At 35.1% G+C, this 12,197-nt stretch overlaps 1 protein-coding gene across 4 annotated transcripts in view; it reads right to left on the bottom strand.

The window, feature by feature from the left end:
• The window catches only part of MAPK10 (mitogen-activated protein kinase 10), a 174,204-nt gene that overhangs the window by 93,773 nt on the left and 68,234 nt on the right, over nt 1–12,197 (bottom strand). The window lies entirely within an intron of this gene.

The raw sequence follows: 12,197 nt of genomic DNA, 5'->3' as shown, positions 1-12,197 counted from the left end.
TGTGTCTGTCTGTCTGTCTCTCTCCCCTTTTTCTTTCCATATCTGTCTACTCTTAAAGGTATGAAAATTCACCTAACCTTGAGGGAATGGGAGAGAGTAGGGTATAAAAAGTGAAATAGACAAAAGAGCAATAACACAGAAAACTTGAAGATGTAGTCTTCATCATCATTTCTGGTCATATACTATAATTTATTCTGCCATTCCCCAACTGACGGACATCCACTCAGTTTCCAGTTCCTAGTCACTTACCAAAAACAACTGAATGGAAATATCTTCCCATACTAAAACAGTTGTTATTACATACTTTGTGAAATTAGCAAAACTCATCATATACATTATCTCACCTGAATTTTACAACTCAAATTGATTTAGGTACTATTGATATGATTTTAATTGTGGAAGAAACAGAGTGTGAGCAATAAAGTCACATATTCACACAACATAAGCTTCCTAGATCCAGAACTTCTAATATCTGGTATGGACACAGCTTTCTCCACTATCCTTGAAATAGAGAGCCATCTCTATTAATATTAATCTACTAGGGGGAAGAAGGAAGTTGTTTAAATGGCACAGTGGATAGAGCACCGACCCTGAAGTCAGGAAGATCTGAGTTCAAATACAGTCTCAGATACTTAATACTTACTAGCTGTGTGACCCTGGGCAAATTATTTAGCCCCAACTGCATTGCCAAGCAAATAAAGAAATCAATCTGCTATTTTAAATGTTAAATGGTCACAGGCAAGGAAGCAAAAAATGGTCTCTGCCTTATCTAGCACTCTGATACAGCTCAAGAAATACAAAACAAAAACAAAGAACAAGAACTGGGATTGAGGGAATTCATGTTCCTACTTAATATGACCCTGCCTTCCTCTAGCTCCAAGCATCAACTCTGGCGAGGTATATAAAAACAGATACAACATGAAACTCTCAGGAAGATATAAGATTACAAAATATGCTATCTGAAGAAAATTAAAAATTTCCCAGAATAAATTTTGTTTCACAAACTTAAAAAAAAACACAAAATATGTTTGTTTCCCCAGCACTAAATCTGAGAAAATTAATATTCTTTTAAGAGAAATACTTCTCAGTTCAAATCTGGGCTTAGATTTTTATGAGCTGTGCAAGACTGGAGCAAGTCACTTAAAATCTGACTACCTCAGTTTCTTCTATAGCAAAATGAAGAAAATTGTAAAAAAAAAAAAAAATTGTAAAATTGTAAAATGTAAAAAATAGTACATGCCTTCCAGGCTTATTGAGAGGATCAAATGAGATAATATTTATAAAAACACTTAACACAGTGCCTGGAACATAGTAGGTACTATATAACTAACAATTATTTAGTTTTACATGTGGAACATAATAAAGAATTGGCAACAAGAGCCTGAAAGAATTTATGCAATTACTTATACATGATTGTTGCATAATGAGTAGCAGTTAGAGTATTTTCCACAATTGTTAGTATTATTTGAAAACTAGTATTACCTGAATATAGACTGAAGCATACAACTTTTTACTCTCTTTTTATTGTTGTTGTTTGAGTCTTCTTGTACAAAATGACTAATATGGAAATGTTTTACCTGATTGTACATGTATAACCTTTATCAGATTGCTCACCATCTCAGGGAAAGAAGACATAGAAAGAGGAAAGTATAGAATTTGGAACTCAAAACTATTTTAGAGTCCACCTCTCAGATCTATGGAAAAGGAAGGAATTTATGTCAAAGAAGAACTAGAAAACATTATGAAATACAAAATGGGTAATTTTGATTATATTAAATTTAAAAAGTTTTGTATAAACAAAACAAATGCAGACAAGATTAGAAGGAAAGCAGAAAACTGGGAGAAAATGTTTATATCTAAGGGTTTTGATAAAGGTCTAATTTCTAAAATATATAGAAAATTGACTCAAATTTATAAGACTACAAGCTATTTTCCAACTGATAAAAGGTCAAAGGATATGAGCAGAAAGTTTTCAGATGAAGAAATTAATCATATGAAATCATCATCATTTCTAGTCATATGAAAAAATGCTGTCACTATTTATCAGAGAAATCTAACTCTAATGCATCACTACACACCCCTCAGATTGACTAAGATGATAGGAAAAGATAATGATAAATGATGGAGGGGATGTGGGAAAATTGGGACACTAATATATTGTTGAGGGAATTGTTACCTGAACCAACCATTTTGAAGAATAATTTGAAACTATGCCCAAAAAGCTATCAAAGAGTGCACACTCTTTGATCCAGCAATGTCTCTATTGGACCTGTATCACAAAGAGATCATAAAAAGGGAAGAGGACCCACATGTGCCACAAATATTTAGTAGTGCCTTTTAGTAGTGGCAAGGAACTAGAAACTGAGTGGATGTCTGTCAGTTGGGGAATGGCAGAATAAGTTATAGTATATGAATATTATAGAATATTATTGTTCTATAAAAAATGATAAGCAGGATGATTTCAGAAAGGCCTGAAGAGATTTACATGAACTGATACTAAATGAAGTGAGTAGAATCAAAAGAACATTGTACACAACAACAGCAAGATTATGAACTCTGATAAATATGGTTCTTTTCAGCAATGAAGTAATTCAGGCCAAGTCCAATAGATTTGTGTTGGAGAAAGCCATCTGTTTCCAGAAAGAGGTTTATGGGGACTGAATGTGGATCACAACATAGTATTTTTTGTTGTTGTTGTTTACTTGTTTTTTTTTTTTTTCCTCATTTTTTTCCTTTTGATCTAATTTTTCTTGTGCAGCAAGATAAATAAAGAAATATGTATAGAAGAATTGTACATGTTTAACATGCTTTGAATTACTTGCTATCTAGGGGAAAGAGTAGGAGGAAGGGAGAGAGAAAAACCTGGAACACAAGTTTTACAAGGGTAACTATTGAAAACTATCTGCATATATTTTGAAAATAAAAAAACTTATTTAAAAACTATTTTTAAAATATTAAAAATTGTTTAAATATGTAACTGGGGAAAAATAAATTTTAAAAAATAAATGTGGATACTGGCAAGAATAAAATCCAGACATCTACCTGAAATGTACAATGTCTCTTTAATTTTTAATGAATCAAAAAGCTCATTATGAGAAGCAAACATCCCGTCCTTTCCTGGCACTTACTACTCTCTCTGAGTAATGTACCATTGCTCATTAAGTTGCAATAGAAACTCCTTTTTCCCAGGGGGCATTAAAATAAAAGGGGCTTTTAATGTCATAATCCCATTGACTGCTAAAAAACTTGGTAGATAATTACATTTCCTGACAGAGCAAAGACTGTGTGGCACAATTGGTAGAAACATCATAAACGCCCAAAGCATTTTCTCAAGACTCTTTAAAAGAGTCTTGTTCACAACTTCCTGTGTACAATATGGTACCCTAGAGTGGTATGAAGGGGGAGAAAATAAGTTTGGGGAACTTATTGACTCTTTCTTTTTTTTTTTCTGATTTTTTTCAGAAAGAGTTTTAAATAACCCCTTACTACAAATTGCTAGTAAATTTCTCATCATTATGATCTTATGAGAGTAAACAGTTATTTTGTACAAGGCAATGACAAGTTACATGTATCAGATTCCCAAAAGAAAGTACTAACATATCTCATTTTATTTATTTATCATTTTTATATATTATATATCCAATATATGTTGTTTATGTGTTTAGGTATTGTTCTTTTATGTTTGTTTTGTTTTGTTTTTGACAAATTGAAGATTTGTGACAACCCTAGATCCAGCAAGCCTTTCATCACCATTTTTTCCAATAGCATAAGCTCATATTGTGTTTTTGTATCACATTTTATTATTCCTACATTTCAAACTTTTTCATTATATTAGATCTGTCATGGTGATCTCTGATCAGTTATCTTGGATGTTACTATTTTAATTGTTGGGTTTTTTTGGGGAGAGGGCTATGAACCATATGCATATAAGCCAGAAAACCTAAATGCTATGTGTGCTCTGACTGCTCCACTGACCCCATCTCTCCTCTTCTCCTCCGGCCTTCTTTTTCCCTGAGACACATAATATTTAAATTAATCCAATTAACAACTCAGTAACAGCCTCTGTGTTCAAATGAAAAGAAAAATCAATTCCTGAAGCAAAGCACATTGTTGTCTTATTTTAAGAAACCAGTACAGCTACCCCAACCTTCAGCAGCCATCGCTCTGATCAATCAACAGCCATACATCAAAGCAAGATCCTCTACCAGCAAAAAATGTATTTATTTCTTTATTTATTTATTTATTACCATTTTAGCATTTAGCTAAAAATTTAGCTTTTAGCATTTGGGTTAGCATTATTTAGAGATACAGTATTTCAATTAAGGTATATACTTTTTAGACATAAAACTATCATAAACCTAATCCAACACAGCACAATGTAATTATAATTTTGCAATATTCACTTTAGTATGGTGGTTTGGAATCACACTTGCATTATCTCTGAGGTATGTGTATATTATATTAAGTCTAATGAAGTTAAAATTAGAAACAAAACAGATAACCAAAGGGAAAAACTTTGAAATTAGCGGTTTTTCCTAAAGAACTCATATCCAAGACATATAAGAATTCAAATTTATAAAACTAGTAATCATTAGTAAATAAAAAATGGATTTAAACAAGGAGTTTTCAAAGGAAGACATCCAACATTATCAACTATGATAAAATTCTCCAAATCATTAATAATTAGGGAATTCAAATTAAAACATTTCTAAGATTCTGCTTCATATCTATCAAACTGACAAAATGATAAAAGAAGAAAATTACAAACATTGGAGGATCTATGGGGAAAAAAAGGCATAATAACGTAATGCGGAGAGAGCCATGAATGGGTACAAACATTCTAAAAATAATTTGGAATGGATACAGAAAGTTACTAAATACTACATGCTCTTTGACCCTAGAGAACTCTGAGGTCTATACTCCAAAGAGACCAAAGAAAAAGGCTCAGGTGAATAAAAATATTTATAGCAGCTCTTTCTCAAATTGGAATAGCTAGACAATCTATGATATGTGAATATGATAGAATATTATGACATAAGTAATGACTAAATGGATACTTTCACAGGAAATTGAAAAGACCTTTATAATAGATGCAGAGTAAAATGAACAGAAATAGGAGAACAATTTATATAATTACATTATAAAGAAATACAACTTTGAAAGACTTTAGAATTCTAATCAATAAAATAATTAATCATAGATCTGAAGGTATGAAGTTGAAAAATGTCAGCACCTCCTACCAGAAAGATGATGGATTCAAATACAGAATGATACATAGCTGTGAGAGTATATTTTTCTGGACTATGCATATTTATTATGAAGATTTTCTTTAACTTTTTATTATTCATTTGGGGGAGGCAATGGGAGGCAAAGATAGATGCCTGTAAAAATAAATGACTTTTAAGTATTATGTTGTTTTTATGCAGGAAAACAATTTATAAGATAAATGGAACTATGATTTATCTTAATGACCCAAATCAATACTTAATTTACCCAAGCTGCCAACTGAGTAGCTAGCTGGGTTTTAGAAAAGTCACAGTTGTATGCATTGACATTGTGTTGTACAACCCTGTGTTCACTACAGTTTATCATCATGTTGAAATGCAAAGGAAACACAAATAAAATATTGAGTTAAAAAAAAAAAACTTGGACTACTTTATAATGCATTTGTTATCTACAACAATCAGTATTTTCTGATTTGTTAGAGTAGCTTAAAAATGCGTAGTCTATGAGCATATACACAACTAGTGAATATAAAGATATTGTTAAAAAGAAAATAAATCGGACCCAAATTGCCAATATGCCCAGTTGAGCTTTCTCTACTATATGGAAAAAGTCAAACTAAAAATTAGCAAATCTTGAAAGTTGCACCTGTCTCCTAAAACACTGAAGTAAACAATAGAAAGCAATTTAATTTATCTCATTCAATGTTAATCCATATATAATCAAGTGTCTCAATTTCCTCTCCTTTTCCTCACTTTTAACTCTCAGCAGTCTAACTTCTGAACTATCATCCACTTGAAATTACTCTCTTTAAGATTACAAATGATGTCTTAATTTTCAAATGCAATAGTCTTTCTTCAATCCACATCCTTCTCTGCAGGACCTTGATCACTCACTTTTCCTTAATACTGTCTTCTAAATTTTGGGTACTCAACTTTTCTAATCCAATTTAGACCAATCTAATAAAGATTTATAAAGTACCTACAAATTTCCAGGCTTTGTGTTAATAAATACAGTTTAATGAGCTTATAATCTAAAGGAGAAATAACACGCAAAAAGAGGCAAGAACAGGTAGATGGGGGAACCTGGGTTACCAGAAGTAATCCAGCAAAGGAAACATCGTTTTGTAGAGTTGAAAGCAGGCAGAGAAGTAGATGAAAAAATGAAATGATCTGAGAGTCTAGTTTCTGCCCTCTAAAAAAAAGAAAGCATTTGGAAAGTTTAATGCTCTATTGTCTAATCCTCGGGAGAGAAGTCTGAGGAAGGAAAAGTCAATCACGGCTTAAATTAGGGGAACAGTGGTAAGTTTAAAAAGGATAAGCTTATCCTGAGAGGGACATTGTGTTCTATGGAGTTTAAACAGGCAGGGTAACAAAACGCAAAGTAGAATAGTTCTTTGATCTTTCTGACCATTCTTTTTTGGTTGTTTTCTTTCAGATCTCCTTAAAGCAAAGATCTAACTATGTCAGACTCCCTTTCCCCTACTTCCATTCAATAAACTTTAATGGCTCCCTATTACATCCAGGATCAAACCCTCTGTATAAAATTTTCTGAGTATCTTTTAAAGGCACTCCTACCTTTCTGGTCTTTTTTTGTCAGTAGGTCAACAAAGATTTATTAAGCATCTACCATCGCCAGGTGCTATCATAAGTGCTAAAGATACAAAGACAGATAAACGATGATTCTGATTCTCAAAAAGTTTAGTCTCATAATGGAGGAGACAACTTACAAACAACTATTTACAAAATAGATAGCTGCAAGATAATTTAGTCAATAGAAGGAAGGCATAAGGATTACATCTTCCTTCTGCCTCCGTACATATTCTGAGATCCAGCCCTTCTCTCCTCTCTCCCTTCTCTTGCTATTCTTTCCTCCACATATTCCATCTCATGACTGCTGGCATTTTCTCTGGCTATCCCTCATGCCTAGAATGTTCTCTCTCTTTGTCTCCACCTCCTGAATTCCCTGGCTTCCTTCAAGTCCCTAACAGGTTCTCTCCTGAAAATAAGTATTTATTTTCACTAAAATATAATAAACCTGTGCTTACTAATTGGTTGGCACTTGTTTCCTTTGATACAGCTTCTTGATTGCCTAGAGACATTCATTCTACTCAGGTGGAGTTAGGGCCTCTCTAACTTGACAGAGGTCTGAAGACCACAAGTGATCATATCCTACCCTTCTATCCAGATGGGAGTGCTCCATATAATTGAGTTAAATACTACTGTCTTCTTGTTGCATTCTTGTTATGTTAGGGTAAAGTAACTTAAAAGTAATTTCTCTTAACTAGTCAATGACGTGTCATTGTTATGTAGTATTCTAAATCCAATCCCACCACAAATAAATATGTGAAGAGTTTCAGATGAGAATCTGAAGTTCCCAATCTAATATAATTTTTATTATAAAACTGGAAAAAGGAAGGAAGGAAGGAAATAAAAACATAAAACAGAAGTTTTGTATTAAAAATCAATTTAACACTAAATAACTTAATCCTAAAAAACTATTCAATGAAAAAAATAAAATAAATAAATTTACTAAAGATTGCACAACTATTCAAAACTTTTAGGATGTAGCTCAAGCAGTTCTTGGGGAAATTACATATTAGTGTATACTTTTATTAACAAAAAAGAGAAAGAACTGATTAACAAATTGGGAATGCAACTAAAAATACTAGAAAACTAACAAAGTTTTAAAATTCACTTAAACATGAAAATAGAAATTCTGAAAATTAAACATTAACAATACTGAAAACAAACTATATGCTAATTTGCTTTTTAAAAAAAAAGAGTGAAGCTAAATTAGCAATATTAGAAATGAAAAAGAATTAACAGTAAAATGAAAATGTGGTGAATAAATGCAAAAGAGGTTAAATTGATGCAGTTTGAGTGGTCTCAATTCCTGATGGTCTAGACGCAGGGGTCCTCAAACTTTTTAAATAGGCCAGTTCACTGTCCCTCAGACTGTTGGAGGGCGGGACTATAGTAAAAACAAAAACTTTGTTTTGTGGGCATTTAAATAAACTTCATAGGCTTGGGTGAGGGGGATAATCGTCCTCAGCTGCCGCATCTGGCATGATGCCAGATTTTGATTCTTACCTGCCTACCCTGACTTCTTAGTCTACACTCTGAACCAACCCCAGGAGAAAAAACTTTCCTGGAAATCTAGAGTGAAAGGGCTAAACTCTAGGCTACTTAACACTTTTACAATGTTAAGACACTCTTTCGCTCCCAGCATTTTTTCCTGACTTCTCTTTGACAGTTAGCTAGGCCATCAGCATTCTTACAGGCAGCCCACAGAAGGGACCTGATGCATCTCCTGCTGTCGCCATCTCCACCCTGGATGACACCCCAGTTTTAACCTGCTCCCGAGATCTGGGCTTCAAACTTTGGATTCTCAACTGCCCTTCAGCTCGGAGAACATGGGACAACTGACCGGGACAAACACCCCTTAGATGCCCTGCTGCCATCCCCAAACCCCACACCTCACCTACTGGCATGAACCCCCAAATCTCTACGAACCTTGCCAGCTCAAAGCAGTTAAGAGATTGTCGCCCCTTTTTCCCACATGCCTTTGAAGGTGACTGCTTGAGGGAGGAATGAAGAGGGGACCCCTGAACTTGGAAAATCCTTGAAGGAGAAAATCTTCAATTCTGCCTCAATAAGAGACTTTGCCCCATGTCTTCTTTTCTTAAATGAATTTGTTTCAACTGTTGAGGGGGGAATGATGCGGGTGTGGTCCCTTTAAGAATTGATTCTTTCTTTCTTTCTTATTCCCAACCCCTCCTAGTTGATCAATCCAGGACTTTTTGATTCACAAATCCTGATCCCTTTGAATTCCAACAGAAGATCCGGGCCTGTCCTAGCCCCACTCGGATCTGAGCCAACATGGGTTGTCCCAGCTCCCATTTTAATGATCTGCTCAGGTTTCCCAACTCCCACCAAGTAAACGCAAGCCCCACTGAAAGCCAAAAGGAGCCAACCTGGGATTCCACCCATAGGCCCCTTTAGCTAAGTCTCTTATTATAAAAGAGCCAAGCTGGAATTCTCTCTTGGCAGAGAGTCGAAACATGCTGCACCCCAAGGACCCTCTGCCGGCTGCAATCCTGTTTCCAGTGTCCTCTCATCTCTACCTTCACCTATTTCCTCAACTATACTTTAACCTTACTTCCAAACCCCATAATAAACCTCTTTTATTAATCTAAAAAAAAAATCCCCTTTAAATTGGCCACAGGTTTAGGAGTAAAAGAATTCACTCATTCCCAAATTATTAGTTGCAAAATGAAAGTTTATTGTTAGATAGAAATCAGTTTACCAAGAGACTGACTTCTATAGTGGCAGATCTATTGGAAAATGGAGTTTTGCACTGAGAATGCTTACTCAGTGGACAAAAGATCCCGGCAGCTGAGCGAGCCATATAGTTCCATCTGCAAAGATCTTAATGGAGGGAAGCTATTATATTGGGTATCTTTAGTGGGGGCTGGGATAGCCTGAGCAGATCAATCTGATAAGGGTCAGACCAGGTGGGGCTGGGACAGATCAGAATTCCTCAATTGAATGAGAACTTAGAATTTCTATGGGAGTTGATTCTCTTATCCGGAAAGGTTTGGGTTCTGATTGGAGTCCTTGGACCTGGGAGATCTTGCTCAAAGGAGTGATGAGCAGAGTGATAATCTTAAAGGGAACAGTTCCCCTTCCCCTTCAAAATGAGGTATATTCTTTAAGCAAAATCAGTTTATTAACAGAGACCCATAACTTTTAACAAAGTGGGTCGAAATGGCCACCTCAGTAAAGCCAGCAAATCAGTGAAAAGGGGCTGGGGAAGGGAGGATGGGAGGGATTGGGGGGAATAGAGGGGAAGTTGTGGGGAGGGGGAGATTGCCTTTACTAACACAAAGAAAGTGGGAAAATGGTCTGGATAATTTTGGAACATTACAATAGGCTACACTAGAAAAAGTGGGTTAGCATTAAAGTGTGACTAATCATGACCTTCTCTAACAATTAAGGAATATATCCATTGTTTTATAGGACTCATCTGCCTCTAGTAATGTTGGCTAAGAGACCAGAATCACCAGATTTATTGTCCCCTTGGGGGAGATCAACCCTCCCCTAATTACACAATGACAAGCAAGGACTTGTCTTGTGAGAGAATGGTGTTGGGTTAAGCCAATTTGGATTTACAAACAAAAAGCAAATGTGACAGGGTCTAAGAGTATAGATGATAGTTTAAAGTTGTGGTTGAAAAGGAAAAGTTGCTAACTCAGACTGGGAAAAAAATGCATTCCTAAGCCAGGGTTCAGGCAGATAATAACTCATTAATAAAAATCAATACCACATAAAATCAATTATATAGCAAATAATACAGAAAAACTCAGAGGTATTATTTTTACCTTTTCATAAAAAATAAAAAATATTATTAGAAAATATTTTTGTCCAATTATGCCAACAAAATCAACAAGTTACTTATATCAACATTGACAAAAATATATAACTAAATTAAGAGAATTTATTCAAGTCAAATTCAAAAGAGAATTTACAGAGAAAAAACTCCAGAATTAAATATATTCACAAATCAACTATCAACATCAGAAAAAAATTATTCTAATATTACATAAAATTGCAAGGAAATTGATAAATTAATGCCTTACGCAAGAAGGAAGAAGGCTCAGATAATGGAGATCAGTTTAGTTCCTTGGCTCAACCCTCTAAAGGTAATACAATCAGAAATCTAAATTGTGTCAAGACTCTGAAGCTAAATTTTCCCTATATAACACCTTATAGCTCAAGACTTCGCTGCTGCTTTCTTCTGGATCAGCCCACCATAGCATTTTTCTTTCTCCTTCTCAGGCCATGTAGTATCTCCCTATGTTTCCCAACCCAACTTCTCCCACTTATAGCCAAGTAACTCTTTTAGGGTGCTAAGTCCCTTTTAGGATTTAGTCTGCCAGCTAAAGACATGCTCCAATCTATACCCTCCTAAGGGAGTATAGAAAGATACTCCCTTTCTACTGGGTAAATGTGAGTTCCACTGAGGAATTTGTCTTTCATATGCTCTCCTACTCCATTTCATATTTACCATTCCCGGTATCTATTGTTTTCCTTCCTTTGTAACCTATTCTCCCAAATAAATCTACCTTTTGTCAAAGAGAATGGCCATTGTGAATTCTTCACATGATAGAACCCATCTTTTGGTACCTGCTATCACTTGGTGACAAACCCCACACCATACATCACATCACAAGGGATCTACTAATTTGTTTTCTATGAAGCAGATATGATCTTGATATTGATGGGGATGTGGTCCCTTTAAGAAATGATTTACTTCTTTCTTTCTGATTCCCAATCCTTCCTAGTTGATGTAATTATCAATCAAGGACCTTTTGATTCACAAATCCTGGTCCCTTTGAATTCCAATAGAAGATCCAGATCTGAGCCAACCTGAGACTACACCCACAGGCCCTTCTAGCTAAATCTCCCATTATAAAAGGGGGCCACGCTGGGACCCCCTCTGTGCGAGGTCCCAAACATGGCAGCCTTACACCTGGCATGTCAGGACTTTCTGTCCACTGGACCCCCTGACCGGTGCCCTTCTTAGCTCTGCCTTTGCCTATTTCCTTAACTATACTTTAACCTTACTTTCAAACCCCATAATAAATCTCTTATCAATCTAGCTTTTTGGGACAATAAACGCTTTTATTGGGGACTCACACCACCACTAGACTTCATTTAACTCCATATCCTTGCGCCAAATCCAATGGGGTTTCAGGGGAGCTCCATCTGACTCCCTGTATCCCAAACCTGCCACTAGACCTCAATTAAACCCCTAATTTCATTTAGATACCCCATATCTAGACCTCATCAATATCTAAACCAGTGAGAAAAAGAAAACTATAAATCAGCACCCCTAAGGAACAAAGGTGAAAATATTTTAAATAAAATATTACCAAAGAGGCTTCAATTGAAAAATCATAAAGATGATAT

Source organism: Antechinus flavipes, chromosome 6 (assembly GCF_016432865.1).
Source record: "Antechinus flavipes isolate AdamAnt ecotype Samford, QLD, Australia chromosome 6, AdamAnt_v2, whole genome shotgun sequence".
NCBI lineage: Eukaryota > Metazoa > Chordata > Mammalia > Dasyuromorphia > Dasyuridae > Antechinus > Antechinus flavipes.
Note: the sequence above shows the minus strand (reverse complement) of the source record. Positions and strands in the feature narration are given on the sequence as shown.